Source organism: Ambystoma mexicanum, chromosome 3q (assembly GCF_040938575.1).
Source record: "Ambystoma mexicanum isolate Mex_15411 chromosome 3q, UKY_AmexF1_1, whole genome shotgun sequence".
NCBI classification, from domain to species: Eukaryota; Metazoa; Chordata; class Amphibia; order Caudata; family Ambystomatidae; genus Ambystoma; species Ambystoma mexicanum.
The window spans coordinates 871,487,865-871,510,998 of NC_090926.1; the positions used below are offsets into that span (position 1 = coordinate 871,487,865).

General features: G+C 47.2%; 1 protein-coding gene across 9 annotated transcripts in view; it reads left to right on the forward strand.

Moving 5' to 3' along the window:
- Positions 1-23,134, forward strand: part of LOC138583059 (uncharacterized) — a 433,873-nt gene that overhangs the window by 327,859 nt on the left and 82,880 nt on the right. The gene's annotated exons all lie outside the window — the stretch shown is intronic.

Genomic DNA, 23,134 nt, shown 5'->3' on the forward strand with positions numbered 1-23,134 from the left:
AAGGGCGAACAAAAACAACGATCTTACTAGGTCCAGTGACATTAAGAACGTGCAAGTGCATTGAAAAGGGGGAATTTGCAAGGAAGGGGGAGAAGTGGAAAGTGCGGAACAGAGGAGAGAACAGAATAAATAATAAGTGAAATAAATAAATACAGGCAATGAAAAGTGGTAGTGCAGCCAGCAAGTGGCAAGTGCATGATTAGTCAGATAGGATATATCTGATAAGTGCAGAAGAAAAATGGGGGACTGTATGGCTATAGATACAGATCCCACTGCAAGTGTTGGCCCGGAGGCAGTGCAGGAGGAAGGCAGGGTGAGCAGGTACCTGGGATGAAGGAAAGGGGTGGCCAGGTGCACGGTGCCAAGAGAGAAAACAGATCAGCAGGGGAGAAGAGGGGCAAAAGCAGAAGCTAAGAGGAAGGGCTTGAGGTGCTTCTGGAGCTGGAGATGGTTCTCCTCAAGTTTCAAGGTGGCCAGGAGGCTGTTCCAAAGAGACGCCCCAGCCGAAGACAGAGAACTGCCCCCAACTCGTTTCTTTGAGAAGTAGAGGAGCGAAGGGATTGACAGTGGAGGGATAGTTGAAGGCATTTTGGATTCAGGCCCCAGAATGCCTTGTGGTTTTTAATTTAATCCGAACATCCACTGGGAGCCAATGAAGGGATTTCAGAGCTGGAGAGATACGATCCCAGGGCTTCAGGCCAAGGACAGTCTCGCAGTCCTGTTCTGGATTAGTTGTAACGGGCGGAGAGTGGAGGTAGATAGATTAAGGAAGAGGCCGTTACAGTAGTCCAACCTAGAGAGAACCAGAGCTTGGGAGACAGTGAGCTTCTGAGGGAAGGAGAGGAAAGGCAGAGTACCTCTAAGAAGGTGCAGTAGGAAGTTTAACTTATTAGAGATGTCAGAGATGTGTGCGGGGAAGGAAAGTGTGAAGTCAAAGATGACCCCGAGATTCTTAGCCTCACAGGTGGGGGCAGGAGGAGGGCCAAGGGAGGCCGGCCAGAGAGTGAGGGGCAAGGATGGTGAAGGTGTACCAATGAGGAAGATCTCAGTCTTGTTGGCATTTAGACAAAGATTGTTGGCAGCACACCAATTTTGAATAGCAATTAGGTAATTAGAGATGAGGGAAGGAGAAGAAGTGTCTGAGGGAAGCCTGAAAATGAGTTGGGTGTCATCAGCATACCACTGGAAGTTAGAGCAGAGAATGGAAATGCAGTAGGCGAGAGTTGCCAGGTATTGGTTGAAAAACCAGGGCGAGAGGTTAGACCCCTGGGGAACACCACAGGTAGAGAGGGAGATAGAGGATAGGACAGACCCAAGTTGTACCTTGGAGGGTCGATCAGAAAGGAAAGAGGTCAGCCAGGCCAGAGCCTGATTGGTGATACACAGGTTGCCATGGAGACGATTGAGCAAGATAGTATGGTTGACTGTGTTGAAATCAGAGGAGAGATCAAGTAGGATGAGGACGGAGGGAATGTTGGAGTCAAGGTTGGAGAGCAGGTCTTCACGGATGTTCAGGAGAGCAGTTTCCTTGCTTCTGATGGCTCTGAAACCAGCTTGGTGAGAGCCAGCAGAGTTGGAATGAAGGTTAAGCTGAGAGATGGCCAGCTTTTCCAGGAGCTTCCCCAGAAACGGAGTAATCTGTTTCCCTCATCATTTTAGTTCTTCTTTCAATAATGAAAGGACTGGAGTTTTTAATTGATTGATCATTTTGAGACACATATTTTTTTATTTCATTTATATTTGATATAAATAATAAAATAAAACTGTAACAAGTTAAGTGAACAATATACATCGAAACAAATATTACATTACATCATAAAAGTGCTTTAACCCTCTCCAAAAAAAAAAAAACCAGGAACAAATCATAGCAAATCATTAAACTTTACCCAGATTTTGTCATACTCGGGCAATTTATTCTTCAATTTATAATTCATCTTTTCCACTTTCGGGAGTCTGTGCAACCCATTCGTCAAACAAAGGAGCCATGTTTATCCTCCACCCTCGGCGAATTAGTCGCTTGCCTACAATCGAGCCCCTGAAGAGCAATTTCTTCTGAGCAGGACTGAGTTCATGTAACCCAGAATCATCTCCCAATATCACTGTTTTGAAATCTAAATTCAGATTCAGATCCACAATCCTCACACAAGCCTCACAAACACCACCCAAAAATTACGAACACGTAAACAACTCCACAGCATGTGTTCCAAGGTGCCAATTTCATGTAAGCAGCCCCAACAATCATCACTGTTTGAAAGATCTCTTTTTGTAAATCTTTCTGGGCACCAATAAACTCAGTTTAAAATTTAAATTTGTCGCGATCTCTCACCCAAATTAAGCGAACAGAGAGCAACATTTCTGCAAATATCTTGCCAATTCTCTGGCGAAATATCAAAATCAATCCTTCTGCTCCATTCCTCCCAGAACCGGTCATTACCTTTAAAATGTGTCACCATCATTTTATCCAATCTTCTTGCAAGCCCACCGTCACCCTTCTTTGGACGAGCAAGAAAGATGTCCAAATCCAAAGTATTTGTCCATTCAACTTCCCCCACTGACTTCTTCAAACGCCTATAGGTGGAGTCGGATACATCCTTAAAGTCCCACTTGTCCCTAACCTCATTTGCCGTCATCCAACGGCCATCTATACCCACATCACAAATCTTTTTAATACCACAGAGAAACCAGCCAGGCCAAAAAAGTGTATTGGTGTTATCGCTGATCTTTGGATTCATCCAAATGGATGCCCTTTGGCATTTAAACGCATCTTTGCCCAGTCGCTGTAACAGCTCACACTATGCAGTGCGTAAAGATCCCGTCACAATAGATTTACAGCCACAATCTTTTGTATTTGTAGAAAGTAAAGCTTCAGGACCAAGAAGGCCAAAGGCACTAGATTCCACAATTGTCCAAGGATCTGGAACCTCATTTAGGAAGGGAATAAACATTTTTGCAAAAAGGACCAAGTGATCTGCCTCAAAATTTGGAACCCCCAGTCCACCTTGATCTGTTGGAAGCTGTAATTTCCAAATTCTAAGCCTTGGCGGTATTCCTGTCCCATATAAATTCTTGAATCATACGATCCAGGTCCTGCCAGTACTGATTTTAAATTTTTTGAGGAAGCATACCAGTAATATAATTTATTTTTGGAGCCAAATTCATCTTGAGGGCGTTGACCTTGCCCCACATTGACAAGTTACGAAGCGACCACCTTTCAGTTCCGTTTTACAGTAATCGCAGACAACACACATTTTTTCTTCAACCATATTATAAAAAGATGGCGTCAACCAAATACCTAAATAACGTAGTCTAACATCACACCATCTAAAACCCAAGCCAATGACTCGAATTTTATAGCATCTGTTAGTAAGTGGCAAGACCTCTGATTTAAGCCAATTAGCTTTGTAGCCTGCTGATTTTTTGAAAGTTGGTTAAAATCTGCATCAGGCATGGGAGAGAAACCTCCAAGTTTTGAAGAACCAATAACAGATCATCAGCGTAGAACCAGATTTTTTCCGTGACTCCAACATTTGACACCAAACAAACAAGGATCTGTTTTGAGTGCAATAGCCAGTAGTTCAATTGCTAGTATGAACAAAAGCGGTGAAAAGGGACAACCCTGTCTGGTACCCTGTTCCAAACAGAATGGCTCAGACTTGGTCCCATTTCTTTTAACATCTGCGGTTGGATTGGTATACAACAGCTGAACCCAAGAGATGAACTCATTACCAAGAATCATTTCCCTCAAAACAGGATAAAAGTACTCCCAGTTCACTCTATCGAACGCTTTTTCAGCGTCAAGGGAAAAGACAGCAGCATCATAATCACCTTCATACGCCTTTTCCATAGTATGTAGTAGTTTCTGAATATTACTAGAGGTGCGTCTGTTTTTCATAAAGCCAGATTGTTCTTCACCAATCAGTTTTGGAAGAAATCTTTCCACTCTTAAAGCCAAAACTTTAGACAGGATTTTGTTGTCTGTGTTAATAAGGCTAATAGGGCAATAGCTTGGAAGGAAGATGGCTGTCTTTTCCCTTTTTAAAAAAAAAACTCAGATTGAAGCGTGACAAGTACTCAAGGGCAACTTCTTATCCATTTTGCTAGAAAGATATATATCTTTCAATAGTTCAAGGGCCAAATTAGGTCGAATTTTATAAAATTCAATTGGGAGTCCATCTGGACCAGGGGATTTGCCTGTATTCAACCTGGAGATAGCGGTTTTCCATTCATCAACCGATAGCTCAGTGCCCAGAATCAGACTCTCAGCATTGGCGATCTTAGGGATCATTAGATTACCAAAGAAATCCTTGCAATTTCCTTTAATGCCTGCCTCATTGCGATAAAGATCCATGTAATAATTATGGAAAACCCGGTTGATATGTTTTGTGTTAAACGTTATCTTACCATCTGTGTCAAATTAGAGGTAATAGCCGATTCAGAATTTTTCTTTTTCAACCTGTATGTGAGCCATCTGTCACATGTTTCCCCCTTTTCAAAGTAAGTGCACTGAGAATAAAAGAAGCTTCGTTCAGCCTTCATAGTGAGCATTCCTTCCATCTCGCTCTTTAGTTTCTTTAAAATTCCTATTTTTGTTGAATCTGTCAGACCATTCATCAAATCACGAGCGACAGCTTTGATTTTCTCTTCAAATTCCTGTTTAGCATTACCTTCTATCTTTTGTTTACCACTAGATAAACTTAAACAAATCCCACGCATAGAACATTTAAAAACAGCCTCCCAAACATTTCCTAGACTAACCTCACCTGTACGATTCTCCTCAACAAAAAAATTGGCTTCAGAAACAATCCTATCTAGAATATCATCATCCATCAATATAGATGTATTTAGTTTCCAAGAAGATGATGTACAGCATTCAAATTTTAATTTGAGATGCATAGTAACAGGAGCATGGTCGCTCACGAGAATATTACCAATTTCACATGAAACAGAATTTCCAGACAAAGAACCACCGGTGAGAAGCATGTCTAGCCTCGAGTATACTCCATGTGCTCCTGAGAAAAAACGATATTCTCGTATGTCAGGATGCGTAAGCCGCCAATTATCTTTTAAGTCATGCTCCTCCATGAGCAATATGAGTGCTCGTTGATGTGGATCAATCCGGCTAGCCCTTCTAGCAAGGCTTCTATCAAGCATCAGTTTCACAATAGTATTAAAATCACCCCCAAGGAGGACATTTGGTGAATTCAAATATAGTAATGTCTGGGCCACCATTCTAAAAAAAAGTACAGTTGTCCAAAATGGGCGCATAAACATAGCAAAAAACCAAGTGCTCCCCCTGAATCTCGATCAGCAAAGCAACCATTTCCTCTCATTATCAGCACACTTTCAGAAGTTTAATCGGTGCCTTTTTCCGAACTAAGATAGCAACTCCCCGCAATCTTGAAGAGAAAGAGGAGCCCACAGCACAACCAACCCAATCGTTCTCTAATGTTTTTATTTCATCAGCTAAGATGTGAGTTTCTTGAAGAAAGCAAATATCTGCCTTCATTTCGTCTAGAACCATAAACACTTTCTTTCTTTTAATGAAATTGTTAATTCCATTTACATTCCAAGTCACTACACATAAACCTTCTTTATTCATGCTATTTGACTGTGCAGCCAGAGCTACACACTTAACAGAGCACACAAAAACAAAAAAGGAAAACCAAAAAAATAAAATAAAGTACCATCTAAAGAAACAGTCTAAACTGTGAAGTCTATCTAAACTAGAAAACAAAGAAAGAAACATTCATGAAGAACAAACTCTAGGACCTCTCCCAAATGCCTAGAGAACTCAAAGAATAAACTATCTACAAGTGAACTTAAAGTAAAAATGAAGGACCCCAGTGATCAACCCACCCCATCCTTGTAGAGGACTCTGGTTAAAGAGAAGATAAATATCTATACGTGCAACAATGTGGTGAAAACACCAAAGTGAATCTTAGATTGGGTGTAAAATAGTTCACCAGTATTAAAATGATCCATTATTGGAATCAACAACACCATCCTGTCAATGCAAACCCCAAAAGGAGCAGCAGAATTTAATGTTATCAAACTCCACATATTAAACATTTACAATGAACACCTAAAAGAACATGTTCACTCCCCTAAACACTCCGAATGCTTCCTCTACACTCAACAAAACTAGTAAGGGTAGCCTGATTAGATCCTTTGCAACACATCCAGCGGGCCGGCGGTTGAAAAATTAAGGATTGAAGTGCCATATCCAAAACCTTTCATAAATACCTCACCATATTCATAAGAAAGCTTTGTGAAAAAAAACGCTCACCCAGTACTTTAAAGCAGTATTCCGTCGTGTTTCAATAAGTTTCAATTATGTAAAGACCTAACCTCAAAAGATCCCTAAAAATCAACCCTGTAACATTCATCAAAATGTGTGTCCAGCAATAAATTCACATTGCATATGTGTAATATAGGGTCTCAATTGAACAAAATATAGGTAAACCGTTAAATGAAAATACCCCTGCAAGTCCCATTCCCAATAACATACAATGTTGCACATAAACGAAAGTAAACCCCCATCAAAATAAACGTGTAGGAATTACAACCAAGATGACATAAACCATAGATGGTATTGCAGCAAATCCGTGTCACTGGCATGTTCCACAAGTCTCAGAAAAAATGCATGTTGTCACTCTGTAAATCCTTTAAGGCGGAACCATACACATTTTTCAGTCATAACCAGAGTGTAATGTAGAAGGGTTCATGAAAATAGCCAAGTCACAAAAAAAGGAAAAATTACATATGGATAAAATGCAATAAATTCACGCAGAACTGTGGGAAAAGCTGAAATTCCAATCCCTGTGATGCCGTGGTACGCAGCGTTATTCCTGGAGACATGTATGTCTTCACTCACCGGTTCAAGTCTGATCCCCGAAGCACAGTGTGGCTGAAAACAGGTCAGCTGTTTGGAGGCAGCCAACTTCCAGAGCAAAGCAGACCAACACGACACATATGTTTTCACTTCTAACCGCAATCCGTATGAAGCGGACTTCCTGGGTCAGCTGACCGCTGTGACGTTCGGTCCTTTACTCAAAGCGCCTCCAGCCGAGAAAGCGATGAATCACAACACGTGTGACAATGAAGCTTTACACGTTACCGAACACCGATCCAATTTAAAAAACAACGCTGCCCAGCCCATTACGCTGCAGGTATTCATCCTGAAATAATACGAAATTGACTCAACTGCGTAAGGGATCCATCCGTCAGTATGTGGCGTGCGTCCAGCACACAGGCAAAGTAAGGTTCTAATGTATGTATTTGAAACAGAGAAACGTTAAACTGGCGTATTCTCACATCGCCATTTGCAAAAGTAAAAACACGGTCTTTAAACGTGAAAATTAGAACAAAATATGTCAGCCATAACAATTCAGGGTGATTACAAGGGGTCAAAAAACAATTCTAATTGAGGGGAATAGAGGCAGCCATCCCTCCTTTATGTTGTTCTAGGCAGCACAACCGTTAACAAATTACTTTTGGACAGTAATGCTTTTAAATTTAGCTGTTTGGCCAGATCTTTTGCCCTTTTCAAAGACTTCCTTGGGAGTAAAGTTCCTTTAGGAAAATCCGGGTAGATAAAAACAGGTTTACCTTTAAAGACAGCTTTTCTTGTCAATCTAGCAGAGCCCAACAGACTTTGTTTTGATTTTTGATTCATAAAAGTCACAAGGATGTGTTTTGCCTTTGACCCCAGATGTTTACCAATCCTGAAAGCATTGTCAATATCATCCGGAGAGATGAAATCACAGTTGAAACGTTCCATAAAAATGTGGATGACCAAAGGGATCAAATCTTCATTATCAGCCAAATCTTCCACACCAACCAGTATGTTTTTTGTCCGTACTTTCATTTCCAGATCCAAACATAATTCTTTTTCTTTCTGTAAATCATATTTCAGATTGTTGTAAGCCTGAGAGCTGCCCATAATTTCAGTGTTCATAGACAGTGATGGTTTTTCCAAATCAGACACTCTGCCGTCCGGTTGACATGTTTTCAAGTTGAGATCAGCCAGAGACTGTTTAACCTCACTGACATCCTGGGCCACCTGGAGAAGGATATTGTAGACATTTTGAATGTTAGGAGTAACATCCATTTCCAAAAGCTGTTTGGGTTTTTTTGAAGCAGGATTCTCAGCCTCTTCTATCTTCTTCTTTGAGTTCATAATATCTTGAAAATATCTTCAGGGAGAGGTCCAGGAGCTGCTGGACTAGGCTGCTACTCCACCGCTCACCATTCCGGAATATTTACTCTATATATCTCAAGTAAAGTGGTCAGGGACGTTAATCCAAGTTCCAGTCTAGTTACACATAGTCATATACACTTAGCGACACCTATCATACGCCTTAATAAAATGCTTTCTAGATGATAGAGCTATGTATTCTGCAGCGATTCACTGGCCTCAAGACTGTACAAGATAGTCAGGACCACACTGTGTGTAGGCCAGTAGAGGCCATTGAAACTATATCCTGTTTGAACCCAATGTGAGATGTGATTGCGCTTAGTGTACTTTTTGCTCTTATTTCAATAGTTGCACAAGTATCTCGGCCAACGTGTTTCTCTGAAACTAATGATCCTAATAATTTATAACCAGTTGTATTTTTATTTGGTATGTCCCCTACCTTGATTTCAGTTTTTCTCAGTGATTTTTTTGGTAGTAAAGATCATAATTTCTGGGATTTTTCCCATTTATTTTTAGATCATATCTCTTGGAATAATCTACACAGGCAAACATGAACCCGCTGAGGCACACCAGAGTGTGGTCAAATATAACAACGTCATCCACATATGATAACATTGGTTTATGGGTCGTTACCCATTTTGGAGCAAAGTTGTTACATTTCTCAAGTACTGCAGTGAGATCAGCCATGTATAGGTTAAAAAGCAGGGGCACCAAATCGCACCCCTTCTACAAACCTCTACCGGTGTCCACTCACCGACTTCTATCTCCTGTTCTATTTAAGCAGACACATATCTTAGTGTCCGTGTGGAGTTGCTTCAACATGTTTAGCAGCTCTTCATCAATTCCCCAGTCGGAGAGCTTACTCCAAGTTCCACAACTTGGATCTGTTAATGGCATCAAATGCTTTACTATAATCTATATAGATTACATATAGAGGAGGCCCATTGCCTTTTATGGCTGTATTAATGAAGGTGCATAATGTTAGTAGATTGTATGTTGTGGAGCAATTCTTCCTATACCCAATTTAAGTACTATGTGATGGGATCTCGCCCATTCATCTAAGGCAATCAATCAAATATTATGCCAGCGACACCGAGCATCACCAGCAGGAGATAGTTGCAAGGGTTCTCTCTAGAACCAGATTTAAACATGGGGATCAATATTGATCATTTCCACTAGTCAGGGATTCTGTTAGATGCTACTATAATATTAAAATAGTTTGAAAATATGGTTGCCCATGTAGCGGCTGCCGCCTTCACAACCATGTTCATCAGAATGTCTGGTCCTGGGGCACCAGAATTTCTAAGGGCCCTTATCAGTGTTTATATATCTTCTACTGTATATTGACTCAAGTCCATTTTTGCACTAGAAAAGTTCCATTCAGGATCTTGTGGAGGAGAGTAGGTAATTATTACATAACACTTCCATTCTTCCACGAGTACTTTGTTTATTAGAGCCAGGTTACTTATATTCATGGTTCCATTTATTCGGGCCCAAAAATGTTTAGATGCCAGGATTTTCAACATTGTTTGCCATTTTGTGTGCTGAGTGAGAAGTTATGTTCTCTTAATCAATTCCAATATTTGTTCTTTAGAAATCTGCAATAATTATTTTATCAGTACACAACAGGGGCTTAGATTTGAGTGTACTGCACATTCTCTTTTAACTGCCTTTTTTCGGCTATTTTATTATTGTAAGAGGCACAATTAGTGGTAAGTCATTTTTTTTCTTTTCTGGTGGTACCCAGTTGTTTATTATCTCCATAATCAAGCTATCAAAATCCAGGGAGTAGCCCAGAATGGATTTGTGATCTTTTGCCAGAACTACTTCTATATTTCTATTGAGAATATGTGTCTCTTTTGTCCAATATAGATGGTTACCATCTTTGTTTGCAGCGACACTGTCACACGGATGGCTGGTTTAATCGTCTCTACATCAGTAGTTATCTTTATTACAACATGATCACTATCAATCGTTGGATGTACAGTAATCTTTTTTAACTCTAGTCCAGTTAGAAATATTTACAGAAATATAATCAAGTTTAGCCTGCCTGGTGCCTATACTTGAGGTGTATGAAAGTGTACGGGAACTGGTTGTTCAACCATCTAACATGATCCTACCATGTGCTACCATGTGTTGTATTAGATGTAGACTGGGATGTTGCTAGGTCTGGAAAAGATCATGGGCTAAGCTAATGTCGGGACTAGCGGGATTCGGGGCTAGCTATAACCTTTTGGTTGTAGACCCTGAGCTTTTATCTGGGGCTACAACCAAAAGACCCAGGCTATCGCCTCCTCAGCCGCCCCCAGCAACGCCTTTGGATGTAGACTTTGCTCATCTCCCTTAATAGGCGGCAGCACTGCCTCCTGTATGTCTGATCCCTACATTCCTTCATGACTCCCACTTCTAGGCACTCTCTTTATAATTACCTCAATTGATAAGTTAGTTTACCGAGGGATATGGGGCTAACTCGAGCCAGCCAACATTTGAACATGAGATTCGATCTAGAATTGAGCACTTACCTCTGTGCAGCATCGTATCACAACAAAGGCACACCGTTAAGTAGTACTAAATCCAGGAAATTAGGACTTTCATTAATAATCAAGAGACAATTTTTCTCACAAACCTCAAAACACATAATACTAGTCATGTTTGCATTACTGTGTAATTGGCCTGGTGTGTTTGTGTCTTAAAAATTAAAATATGTACAGAAGATAAGAGCTCAAATGTGCAAACCTTGTAGAAGAATAATGAAGTCATATTGAGCAACTTATTCTCCTGTAATATTATCACTCCCTTCTGCAACCTGCTTTAGAAAGTGATGCAAGTCATTTATATTTGATATGAAATGTCATTTATAATGCGCCCGTACCCAAGTGAACCAACTGTAGTACTTGTGAATTGCTACACAAATAATGTGTTGTTATAAGGTTGAATTTCTTCTAATTATGGTTTACTAGAATAACAATAGCTTGCATGATTTAATATAATACACATATGACTGGCATTGGACAAGTTCAGACTCTCAAAGGCCGATCTAGCTGCCAAGATGACCAGCTGGAGATGTCCATTCTGAGACGAAAGCAACACAGGTCCTTTCTGGTTTCAGGTTTGGGCTGCATTAATAATTGCACGTTTATATACAGCACTTCATAGCAAATTCCTCATATTTCTAAGGGCTGTAAAACGTGTTAAAGCCCAAATTAAAGGTGCTCAACGTATCAACCTTGGAAGGATGAAAGGCTGAGCCGGCCTTGCTGGGATTTGAACTTGCCGAGTGCAGGTTGGCTACATGTCTGAGGGTCAGCGCTTAACTTGCTGAGTTATCTTTTGCTGCAATAATTGGCATGTCTGCAGGGGGGAGATTTTGAGGGGGCGGAGGGGTAGAATGCCAAAAGCTGTTTAGCACTACGGACTGATTTTTACCAATAGGACAAGCACATAGCAATGGCTACAGACAGCAAACCTTGCAAAGAGACAATGGAAACCACCGAATAGTCCACGGTTTGCTAGTAGCCCCAGACATGGAAACTATGGCTATTCATGAAAGGCTCATCTGTGGGATTCAAGAGCCAGAATCTTTGTTTATTGGAACATGGGCCTCCCACACAAGTAAAATTCCTCCACAAAAAATCATTACCACTTGCGGTATTACACATGTGACAATACTGCAGTGGAAATGCCGCATTTCCCCAAGGAAAGCCAATGGGATCCCTAAATGGATTTTAACTGAAGGGTCTGCATGACTGTATATCACGAGGACCGTTCCTGTTACTGGATGTTACTGCATGCAGTAATGGTATTCGAGTTCGGTGGTATTTTAGAGGGCAAGACCGCATAACTCGTAATGTGGCCCTTTATCTCCATTGTAATGAGTTTCCTACACCAGTCAACCAGGAACATGGTTAGGGTTGTCGTGCAGCGAGCGATCGCGACATGTCATCTGACTGGTCTTCTGGTACTTTCTAAAATGCACGATATTACCTTTAACTGAAACTTGGCTGTCTTGCACAACTGGGTTCTGAAACATATCTTTTATCCTGGATTTTCCTGCGACATTTAGGATTTATATCAAGGAATAGTTAAGTCTGACACCATCGTATTTGCCCCACTAGAGTTGCATAATTGTACACATAGAACCTTAATAGAACAATATAAGGAAGTGGTCAGCCAGGTGGTGTTGAGAGCATTGTGGGGGCATTCGTTTGAGTGTTATGTTATGTCAAAGGTTCTTGTACCGCGCACTGTGGCCAGCTGCATGGTTTCTTGGGGCTCTGGTGGGACTGTAAACCAAAGTGGTCTAGGGGGGGATAGGTTAGTAGGACCGAGCAGGAGAAAGGAGCAAGAGAGCTGTCATGTGCTGTTGGCAACTTCAGTTGTGTTTACACGTACGCTGAGCGTAGGGGTGTTTTTCGGTGGGTAGCCGCCATGTGCTTTTTGGGCGAGGCTGTGTGCTTTGTTTCGTTGTTGTGGTGTGGTGAAGTGCGTGCCGTGTGTTGTGCTGTAGAGGTATGTGGCATGCAGGATTATAAAATGCTCAGACCACACGCTGGCCTGCGTGATTGGTGTACTTGTTCATGCGTATGCCAGATGTGAGTATAGTATCAAGACAGTGGCCATTTTGCTTTGACGGTGCTCAGGTGACGCCTGTGGATAGGTTAATTAGAAGTGGGTAAAAGAAAAGCGTGAGGTGTGACTGAGGATTAGCGCACCCATCCAATCACGGCTGTGTTTCGCTAAACGAGAGACACAAATGTCCAGACTCAGGCAAAATGTGTCCCCTGTCCAAGATGTCCGTCGAATTCACTTGCAGTGGAAAATACCAAACATGGCACAAAAGACCTATATGTGAACTGCATCTGGAACTTGTAGCATTTGCAGATACTTGGCCAAGGTGGTCCTTCCTCCAAAGCAGGGGCACGCTTCAGCCCCTCTGGCATTGCAGACAGCAGCGTTGTGCCGTACCACCAACTACACACAGCGATCATGTGCTCAGCCACGACACTCTAGCTCCTGGACTGTGCGTCAGGGTTCGCTGCCACCTGAGCGTCACCAGTCACAGCACCCACAGCTAGAGACTCCAAAGCAAAACCGGTGACAAGTCGTGACGGCGGTCTTCCACTCATAGGGGAAAGCAGGCTTCAGGCACAAGCTTAGCCATGCCTGGCGTCACAGTGGCAGGGGCCTGGCTGCGCAAACTGGTGCTGACTTGGGAAGTCTCTGAGCCTCCTGGTACCATGGGCGGCAAGACTCTAGCTCTAAGCTCCAACCGATTTAAAGAGCAGGATCCCATATTTCCTGTTATATAATAATAATTTAGCATTTATATAGCGCTATGAACCCTCAGGCATTTGAGCGCTGCTTATTATTACCCAGAGTGTGTGTTGATCATTTATCGACCTCAGAAGGATGAAAGGCTGAGTTTGACTCTGCCAGGATTCGAAATTGCGTCAGCAGGTTCTGCACAGATGTCAAAGGACTCTACTCACTGTGCTATCAGACAGGCAGAGGGTGTCATGCCAGTGCTTAAGGACCAGAAGGTTCAGGATATTCGGGGCCCAGCATGGCATTAGGGTAGGGGTGCACAACTGATTTTGACAGAGGGCCGAAAGTACCTTACATGATGGCTATAGTGGGCCGAAAAGTAAATGTGGGTGGGGCGGTAGGCGCGGTGGGGCGTGGTGTGGCAGGAGGCTTTTTCAACCCCCAATTTTTATTAAACACTATGCCCTGTAGCCCCCACACCTCAAGCAAACACTATGCCCCATGGCTCCCACCCCTTAACCAAACACTATGCCCCATGACACCCACCCTCATGCAAACACTATGCCCCAAGACACCCACCCCTCAAGCAAACACTATGCCCCATGGCTCCCACCCCTTAACCAAACACTATGCCCCATGACACCCACCCTCATGCAAACACTATGCCCCATGACACCCACCCTCATGCAAACACTATGCCCCAAGACACCCACCCCTCATGCAAACACTATGCCCCAAGACACCCACCCCTCATGCAAACACTATGCCCCAAGACACCCACCCCTCAAGCAAACACTATGCCCCAAGACACATGCCCCTCATGCAAACACTATGCCCCAAAACACCCACCCCTCAAGCAAACACTATGCCCCATGCCACCAAGCATGCACCATGCATACATACTCATACAGACCCCAACTCAGCACACAAACTCGCAAACATACACCATGCACCCATACAAACCCGAGCCCCCCAACTCAGCACACAAACCCACAAGCATACACCATGCACCCACACAGACCCGAACCCCCCACCCCCAACTCGGCACACAAATCCACAAGCATACACCATGCACGCATACAGACCCAAACCCCCCACCCCCAACTCACCAAACAAACTCACAAGCATGCACGCATACAGACCCGGACCCCTCACCCCCACATCTCAACATACACTGAACGTGCACACAACAACAACAAATATACAGGCAGACCCGACCCCTCCACCCCCCCCCCCACCACCCACACATCTCAACACACACTGCACTTGCACACAAACACATTCAAGCAGACACGACGCACCCCCCCACCCCCACCTCCGCATCTCTACATACATACAAAAACAAAAAACACAGTCAGGACGGGCCCGAGACAGACAGACACACAAAAATACAGCCCCCCCACCATGTGCTTACCCAGATGTGCTGGAACGCTGGCAAGGCTTCTGGCACTACCCAAATCGTTTTGGGTTGGGTGTACCTCTACATCTGTCCCACAATTTCTAAACATCGTTTTTCCCCGGCTTTTACCCGGGCCGCCAGAGAGAGACACAGAATGGATGGAACAAAGGGCCATCCATACTGCATCTCTTCTCTACGGCCGGGGGGGGGCTCAACCCTGACTTCATTCTGCCGGGGTGGTGACCGGGCCCCGCAGCCCCCCGTACTCGGTGCCCCTGCCAGGGCAGATTAGGTCACCGAGCCCCAGCTTCCCTCGGTGAAGCTGGGGCTCGGTAAAGGCTGGCAGGACGGGATCCAGCACTGGATGAATCATGGGGTGGGCGGGCGAGCTGCAGGGCAGAGGGAAGACGTGCAGGCAGGCATGGGGGATGACTTCTTGTGCGGCTGGCATGGCAAGGCTGAAATGCCTTCCGGCATCAAGCCTTATTGGCCACGTCAGCCGCACTGCTGGCCCCCCATTGGTGCAGCATACACACACACTCACACTCACACACTACGTGACTCACAGGAGTCACGTAGTGTGTGCTGACTGAGCCAATGAGGGGCAGTCTTTTTCACGGCCCGGCAAGGAAAACAAAGACTTTCTTAATGGAGGGCGACCAATGCTGCTTGCGGGCTGCCTTCCATTAGGAAAGTCTTCAACCCTGCCGGGCCGCATCCAGCAGCTTCACGGGCCGCACTTGGCCGGCGGGCCGTATGTTGTGCACCCATGCATTAGGGGCATCAGGACCAGAAGTCCATGTATGCGCATCAGGATAAGTGGGGCATACATATGTGTAGGTTAAAGAAACCCACTCATTTAGCATGACGCAGTTTGGGCACAGAGCAGCAGAGAAAAAAATGTATTTGCGGTGCCACATCAGGTTAGATTCTATTAGTCACTGAGAGAATATACATTTCACTACGTTTCAAGATTTCTGCCAGCAATTCTTTCCTGTTTTACAACGGCTGAGCTGGTGAATGATTGCTCGTTGTTACCTGTTCGCTATGATCGTGTGCATGCGCATTTCCCGTCACTGGCTGTCACATCCTATATCACTTGCTGTCAATGAGAAGGGTATGTGTGTCCATTATCTTGTATATTTCTATCAGTTAATAAAATATATATATATTTTTATATAGGACTAACAACTATGAGGCACACTCAGAACAACCAGTATCGTTGAGAACTTCGAGATCAAGATTTGCCTGGAACAAGATTTAATTTTTTTCAAATTTCTTTTTTTATTTGGCAATAACAGTTAACATAACCATCAACCCTTGATATTGCCCCTTGTAGCCGTCCCTCTCCTCCCACCCCATCCCTACCTCTAACCACCCCCCCCCTTTCCCTAAAGGAAACATGCAGTATTTATCAGGGAATGTCCTTATCCTCAGGGGCGAAGGAGACGCATCAAATCTGGAGGGGACAGGGGACACCTTGGGGACTTTACTTTTTTTATTTATTCATTGTGTTTTAGTAAAATAACTCGACTTTTCACAAAATTAAAATAGCAGTACGTATTAAATTACACATATCACTGTATAAAACAATCCCCGCTTTGAACCTCCTCATTGGCTGAGGGGCTGCCACACCCCTCGCCGGGAACAAATGCATGAATCCAGGGATTCTCGGTCGGGTAGTAATGCCCCAGCTAGGGCCAATCAGAATGGTCCTTTCATTCTGATTGTCCCTCGCCGGGTACTAATGTTGTATAAAACACAGGAGGACAGCGCTGGATCTCCCGAAAGTAATGGGGTGGTGGAAAGTGTTAATCGCTGCTTGATGGATGTGGTGCAAATTGGCGAGTCCAAGTGATGTGGACAAGAAGGTGGTGATCCATGAAAGAGTGAGTTGATTGCACCAATCTCCACACAAGGTCATGGGAGTCTGGGATTGATGGTTGCTGGGAGATGAGGCTGAGGCTTGCATGCAGGGGCTTTTTTGATGTAAACAGTGTGGAACCTTCAATGGTGGTCAAAGTGCATGTGAGACATCGCTCAAATATGTGTACGAAGAGGAGGTGTGATTTTATTTTGTCATTGCTTGAGATCATATGGCTCCCTCATTCCAAGTCCTTCCTAGAAGGGTGTCAAATGCAGGGTCCCCACCCTATAGGGTATTCTATGTCTACAAAATAACAAAAAGCTGTGCTCCCATATAAAAATAAAAGTTCCCTTCCTCTTTAAGGTGCCTGAGCACCACCAAACCACAGTGGTTGAACCATTGCAGCTGGTTTCAATCTCGGCTCCTGTGCTAGCGGGCTCCATCAAACCAAAACACATGTTCCGGGATGATGCAAATTCATTCCTACACTGCAGGCCTCTTGTTGCCCACACCTGTGAGTAGAATGCATCAGCCCACCCATTAGCCAAAACCTGCATTCTCCAGCATGGGGTCTGGCATGGATTCACATGCTCATGAATATTCCCCGTCGTCAGGCTGGGAATCCTCGGTACAGAAAAATATCAGTATCAGTTTCGTTTCTGATCTGTCTTTCCTAGTAGTAACCAATCACTGATCTCTGGGTCATACTGCCCACAGCCAATGACTGCCCTCTCCCTAAGCCCCGCCTCCGGCAGCCATCCTCAGATTTTTACCGCACGTTCAAGTGTTGGGAGTCCTTGTGCTATAGCTCTCGAGCTTTTGCTGCATTTTCATGTTTTTTCAAAGAGAATTTTCGCATTTTTCGGTTAAATTGAGTCTCAAGTTACACCATCTTTACATCCGATCAACGGGGACCCATTTCGTAAGTTTCTACGCCCCTCAAGGGTGAAGATTTCGTTGAACGACCCTTTTGGAGGATTCCAGAAGTTTCTGAGGCCTACATGGCCCAGGAGAAAGGGAGCTCGACGCCCGGGAAGCTGTTCAGGGCCTGCCCTGGATGCCACCTGCAGAACGTGTTCAAGGAAGACGAGCATTCCTTATGCTTCTACTGTCTTCACAAGGACAAAACGCACGTGGAGGAGGACTGTGCGTTTTGCGGGAACATGTCGGAACGGACCATGAGGGACCGCCATCTTCGTCTCGCCAACTGGCTGGAGGGAAAGAGCCCGTCAGGTGAGAAGAAAAAGAAGAAATCTGAGTGGTCTTCTAAGTCCTTAGAGAGCGCCCCGGCGACGGGGGCCCAACAGAAGGCTAAGCACCGTGAGTCAGCGGGCACCGGGAGCGCCGAACAGTCGGGCTCCTCGGCTGCCAGGCAGGGCGCATCCTCCCTGGCGCCATCGACCATGAGCCAACCCTCTGGCTCGGGTAAGAGGAAATCCGAGAACCCGGCCAAGCTTCTGGAGAGGCCCTGGTCGATCTCGAAGATTTCGGCTGATGGGGAGTGAGGCGGGGAGCCCTCCCCCAAGGTGAAGGCCACAAGCATGCAGTCGGTGACTAAGGCCTTGATTCACCCGGCAACCCTGGCGCAGCGTGCGGAGGTTACACCTGTGATAGCGGCCTCGGGGCCCAGAGTCTCCCTGCCACCTCGGAGGGAGGCATCTTTCAAGCCCAATCGAAAGAACCCCCACGAAGCCCCCGGCGGAGAAAGAGGGGGGGGCAGTGGCCATCGTGGATTCAGACACAACCTCCGAGGAGGAACTTGTCGAAGTCCCTGAGAGCCACGACGCGGGCATGGAGGAGGACCGGCCCGTCGAGAGGCATCCCGATGAGGGGGACGACGGAAGCGCCGATGGGACCACAGACCAACCATCGTGCCTGTCTCAGCCAGTGCCGCAGGACAACTCGGCGGCCATTTTGATGGCAATTCAATCCTTATGCTCTGAAATAAGGACTAGATTGCCTTTACCCCCGAGGGAGGAGCCGGAGCCAGGCCCGACGTAGGAGCCAGGGGCAGGCCCGTCGGGAAGTCCACCACCCAAGAGGAGACAAACACATCCTCCTACACCCTTCCAGCCCTCGAGGCCTGCTCAACCCTCCTCCCCGTCCACGGTCCTCGGGGATGACACAGGCACGAACACGGCCACGACAGGCACAGATGATGAGGGCGGCAACGGCGGGGTGGACCTCCCGTCGCCCCCCCCGAACCCCGGGCTTCCCCGCCCGATGAGATTGGATCCTTCCATGCGATGATCTCCAGGGCATCTGAGCTTTTCCAGCTCTGCCCCGAAGAAAAGAAGGTTCCTCTATCAACGTCGAGAGGCCAAGAGGAAGACGGTCCTCGCAGTACCTCTACTGGATGACCTCTGGGACGAGGGGCTCTCCCTCCTCAAGAACCCATCCACGACGCCGGCAAAAAGGGACCGATACGAAAAGTACCGGGTCCCCGACGCGGCCCGTCTATGCCTTAGAGCACAGCCAACCCCCGGATTCAGTCGTCTCAGCGGCGGCCAGGAAGAAGGCGGGGGGGGGCCTTCGGCATCGACATCGACTTCACCGCCGGACGGCGAGGGAAAGAAGCTCGATGCGATGGGACGACGAGTCATCTCGTCGGTGGCGACGACGATTAAGGCGGCCAACGCCCTGGCTATCGTTGCCAGTTACGACAGGGAACTTTGGTATAAAATCTTTCCCTTGTTGGACTTCCTGCCAGACGACAAGAGGACAGAAGCCCTGGAAATCTTGCAAGAAGGCGAGGTGGCGTCAGACCACGCCATAACGGTGGCGACTGACATCGCTGACACCGGTTTCCACCAGTTGGGCAACTGCGTTTTCCTCGGACGGCACGGATGTCTTAAGGCGATGGATTTCCGCCAGGACGTACAAGCCAAAGTGTTGGACATGCCCTTCGACGGGAACAACCTGTTTGGGAAGACAGTCGATGAGTCCCTGCAAGCCATCAAAACGGACACGGAGACAGCCCGGGCCCTGTGAGTTCACCAGCAACGACGGCTGTCCTTTCGGAACACCGGAGGCAAGCAAGGGGCCTCCAAAGGTTCCGGAAGTGGCTCCTCTACCTACCGTTAAGCGACCCGTTCCTCGTCACAGGAGGCCTATAGAGGACGGGGCAAGTCTGGAGGTTCCCGCCGTCGTCGCCAGGGAGGACAAGGCGGCAAGGCGGCCTCCAAACAGGACTGAACCAACCGTGGTGTCGGGCCCCCACCGAAGCACCCCGGTGGGAGGCCGGCTGGCGAAGTTCTTCAGCGTGTGGGAGTCCATCTCCACCGACCGTTGGGTGCTGGAAACCCTGGCCCAGTGGCACGCCCTCGAGTTTCTAAAGAAGTGCCCTCGCATGCCACCCATGGCCAGGAAGGAAAACCATGTACCCCAGCTGCTGCTGGAGGTAAGGGCGATGCTCAAGTAAGGTGCCATCGAGCTCATCCCGAAGAGACTTCGAGGCTCCGGGGTCTACTCAAGATACTTTCTCGTAAAGAAGAAGACAGGAGGTTGGCGTCCCATCCTGGACATGTGGCGACTGAACAAGTACATCAAGGCTCAGAAGTTCCGGATGGTCACCCTCCAGCACGTGCTAGGACAGCTGGAGGAGGACGATTTCCTGTCATCGTTGGACTTGGAGGATGCCTACTTCCACATCCCCATTCTAAAAGGACACCGGAAGTTTCTCAGGTTCGTGGTCCAAGGACGGCACTACCAGTTCAAGGCCCTCCTGTTCGGATTAAAGTCGGCACCCAGGGTATTCACCAAGTGCCTAGCACCGGTGACGGCGTGGCTATGCCTGCAAGGGATCCACGTCTATCCCTACCTGGACGACTGGCTCATCCGAGCAAGGACAAGGGAGCCCGCCGTAGAACACACAGCGAAGACCGTCCAGATACTCACGGACCTGGGGTTCTCCATCAACTTCCCCAAATCCCACCTGGTCCCTTCGCAGGTTGCCCTGTTTCTGGGAGCCAAGCTCGACACAGTGGCATGGCTGGCCTCGCCGTCCGACAAAAGGACGAAAGCCATCCTGGGCAAGGTGCAACGCCTGCTAGCCACGGACATAGCCGGGGTAAGATCCATCAAATCCCTTCTCGGGATGATGTCCTCCTGCATCTATCTGGTACGCCTGTGCAGACTTCGAATGCGCCCACTGCAAGAGTTCCTCGACGCACGCTGGATCCAGGCGAGGGGCAGCTTCGAGGCCAGGATACTGCTCAACGAGACCTTCCGACGAGCGATCCGGTGGTGGGGCACCCGCACTCATCTGACGGCGGGCGCAGACTTTCAGACCCCAGCTCACCAGGTAACTGTGACGACGGATGCCTCCCTGGAAGGGTGGGGAGCGCATACCGGAGATCCCCACGCGAGAGGCCTTTGGCTCCCGGAGGAAAAACAACTTCATATCAACATTCTGGAGCTCTGCACAGTGTTTTGGGCCTTCAGGTCTTTTCTTCCGTTCCTCAAGGGCAAGGTGGTGAGGATCTTCACCGACAACACCACCACGATGTTCTACATCAGGAAGCAGGGTGGAACCAGATCTCCAGCCCTGTCCAAGGAAGCCCAGGATCTGTGGCACTGGGCCCTCGACCAGGGGATGTTTCTGGTACCCTTTCATCTGGCAGGGATAAAGAACACCATCGCCCACTCACTCAGCAGGGAGCTGCGCTCATGCCACGAGTGGGAGCTGCGCCAGGACCAAGTGGATCGACTTCAGGCTGTGGGGCAGACCCCAGGTCGATCTCTTCGCGACAGCGACAAACTCCATGTGGCAGAGGTTCGCCAGCAGGTTCCCCCAACCGAGGAGCATGGGCGATGCTTTCTCGTTCCCCTGGGACAACCTGTTAGTCTATGCTTTCCCGCCGTTGCCACTGCTACTCCGGCTCGTCAACCAGCTCAAGAGGTCCCGGTGCAGGATGATCCTCGTCGCACCGGCGTGGCCAAGACAGATCTGGTTCCCGGACCTTTTGGATTCATTGGCGTCCCCACCAGTACTGCCCGTGGACGCGGATCTTCTCTCCAGAGAAGGAGGCGCCATTCTTCATCACGACTCGAAGTTGCTGAACTTGCAGGCCTGGCTCCTGCAGCACTAGAGTTTGGGGGATACGATATACCGGCCGACTGCAGAGAGGTTCTTGCAAAGGCCAGGGCGTCCTCAACTCTCAAGTGTTACGGACACAAATGGAAGAGGTTCTCTGTCTGGTGCCGGGCACATAAGATTAACCCTCTACGGATTACGGCCCCACAAGTACTGCCGTACCTACTGTCATTGGCCAATGCTGGACTAGCTCACGCCTCCATCAAGATACATCATGGCTGGCATCTCCATATACACCAGGACAACAGGACGGGTGTCCTTGTGGTCTCATCGCCTGGTGAAGGAATTTATGAAGGGACTATTCCGCTCGTTCCCGCCGGTGAAGGCCCCAGCCCCGGCGTGGGAGCACAACGTGGTGCTGACTAGGCTCATTGGGGCTCCTTTCGAGCCTATGCATACGGCACCATTGAAGTTCCTATCGTGGAAAACAGCTTTTCTTGTGGCCATCACCTTCGCGTGGGAGAGATTCAGGCCCTATCTTGCAAGCCTCCATACTTGACTTTTCACGACACGAGGGTGTTGCTCAGGACGCATCCCTCCTTCATGCCCAAGGTGCCGTCGGACTTCCACCTCAACGAGCCCTTGGTGTTACCAGTTTTCTTCCCGTCGCCTTTGTCGCCGGCCGAGAGGACTTTGCACTCGCTGGATGTAGCTAGAGCGCTGAAGTTCTACGTGGACCGCACGAAGAGTTTTCGGAAGACGTTGCAGCTTTTTGTGAACTTTGGGCCTGTGAACCAAGGGAAGGCTCTCTCGAAGGCTTCCATTTTCCAGATGGCTTTCCGGCTGTATCATGCACTGTCACCGGTTGGCAAACCGACCGTTGCCCGGCTGTCCGATAGCCCATTCGACCAGAGCGATAGCTGCTACCACGGCGTTCTTGTCTGGTGTGCCCCTGCTGGACATCTGCAGGGCTGCTACGTGGAGGTCGACGCACACCTTCACGAAATTCTATTGCGTCGATCGGGATTCCAGGGAGGAGTCCAGGGTCGGCCAAGCAGTGCTGCGCAACCTGTTCGCCTGAAGGGCCTGGTGAGGAGGTAAGAGTTGCTTAATGTTGAGTTTATGTATTGCTTAATGTTGAGCCTTTTGCCACCTCCCGTGGTTGTGCATGTGTGTACTGCTATGTAATCTTATATTCATGAGCATGTGAATCCCTGCCAGACCCCATGCTGGAGAAGGAACAAGTTACTTACCTGTAACTGTTGCTCTCCAGCATGGGTCTGGCATGGATTCACATGCGAACCCTCCCGCCTACCCCTCTGCGGCTCTTCACTTGGTCATATTGCCACTTTACGTGCTACCAAATCTGAG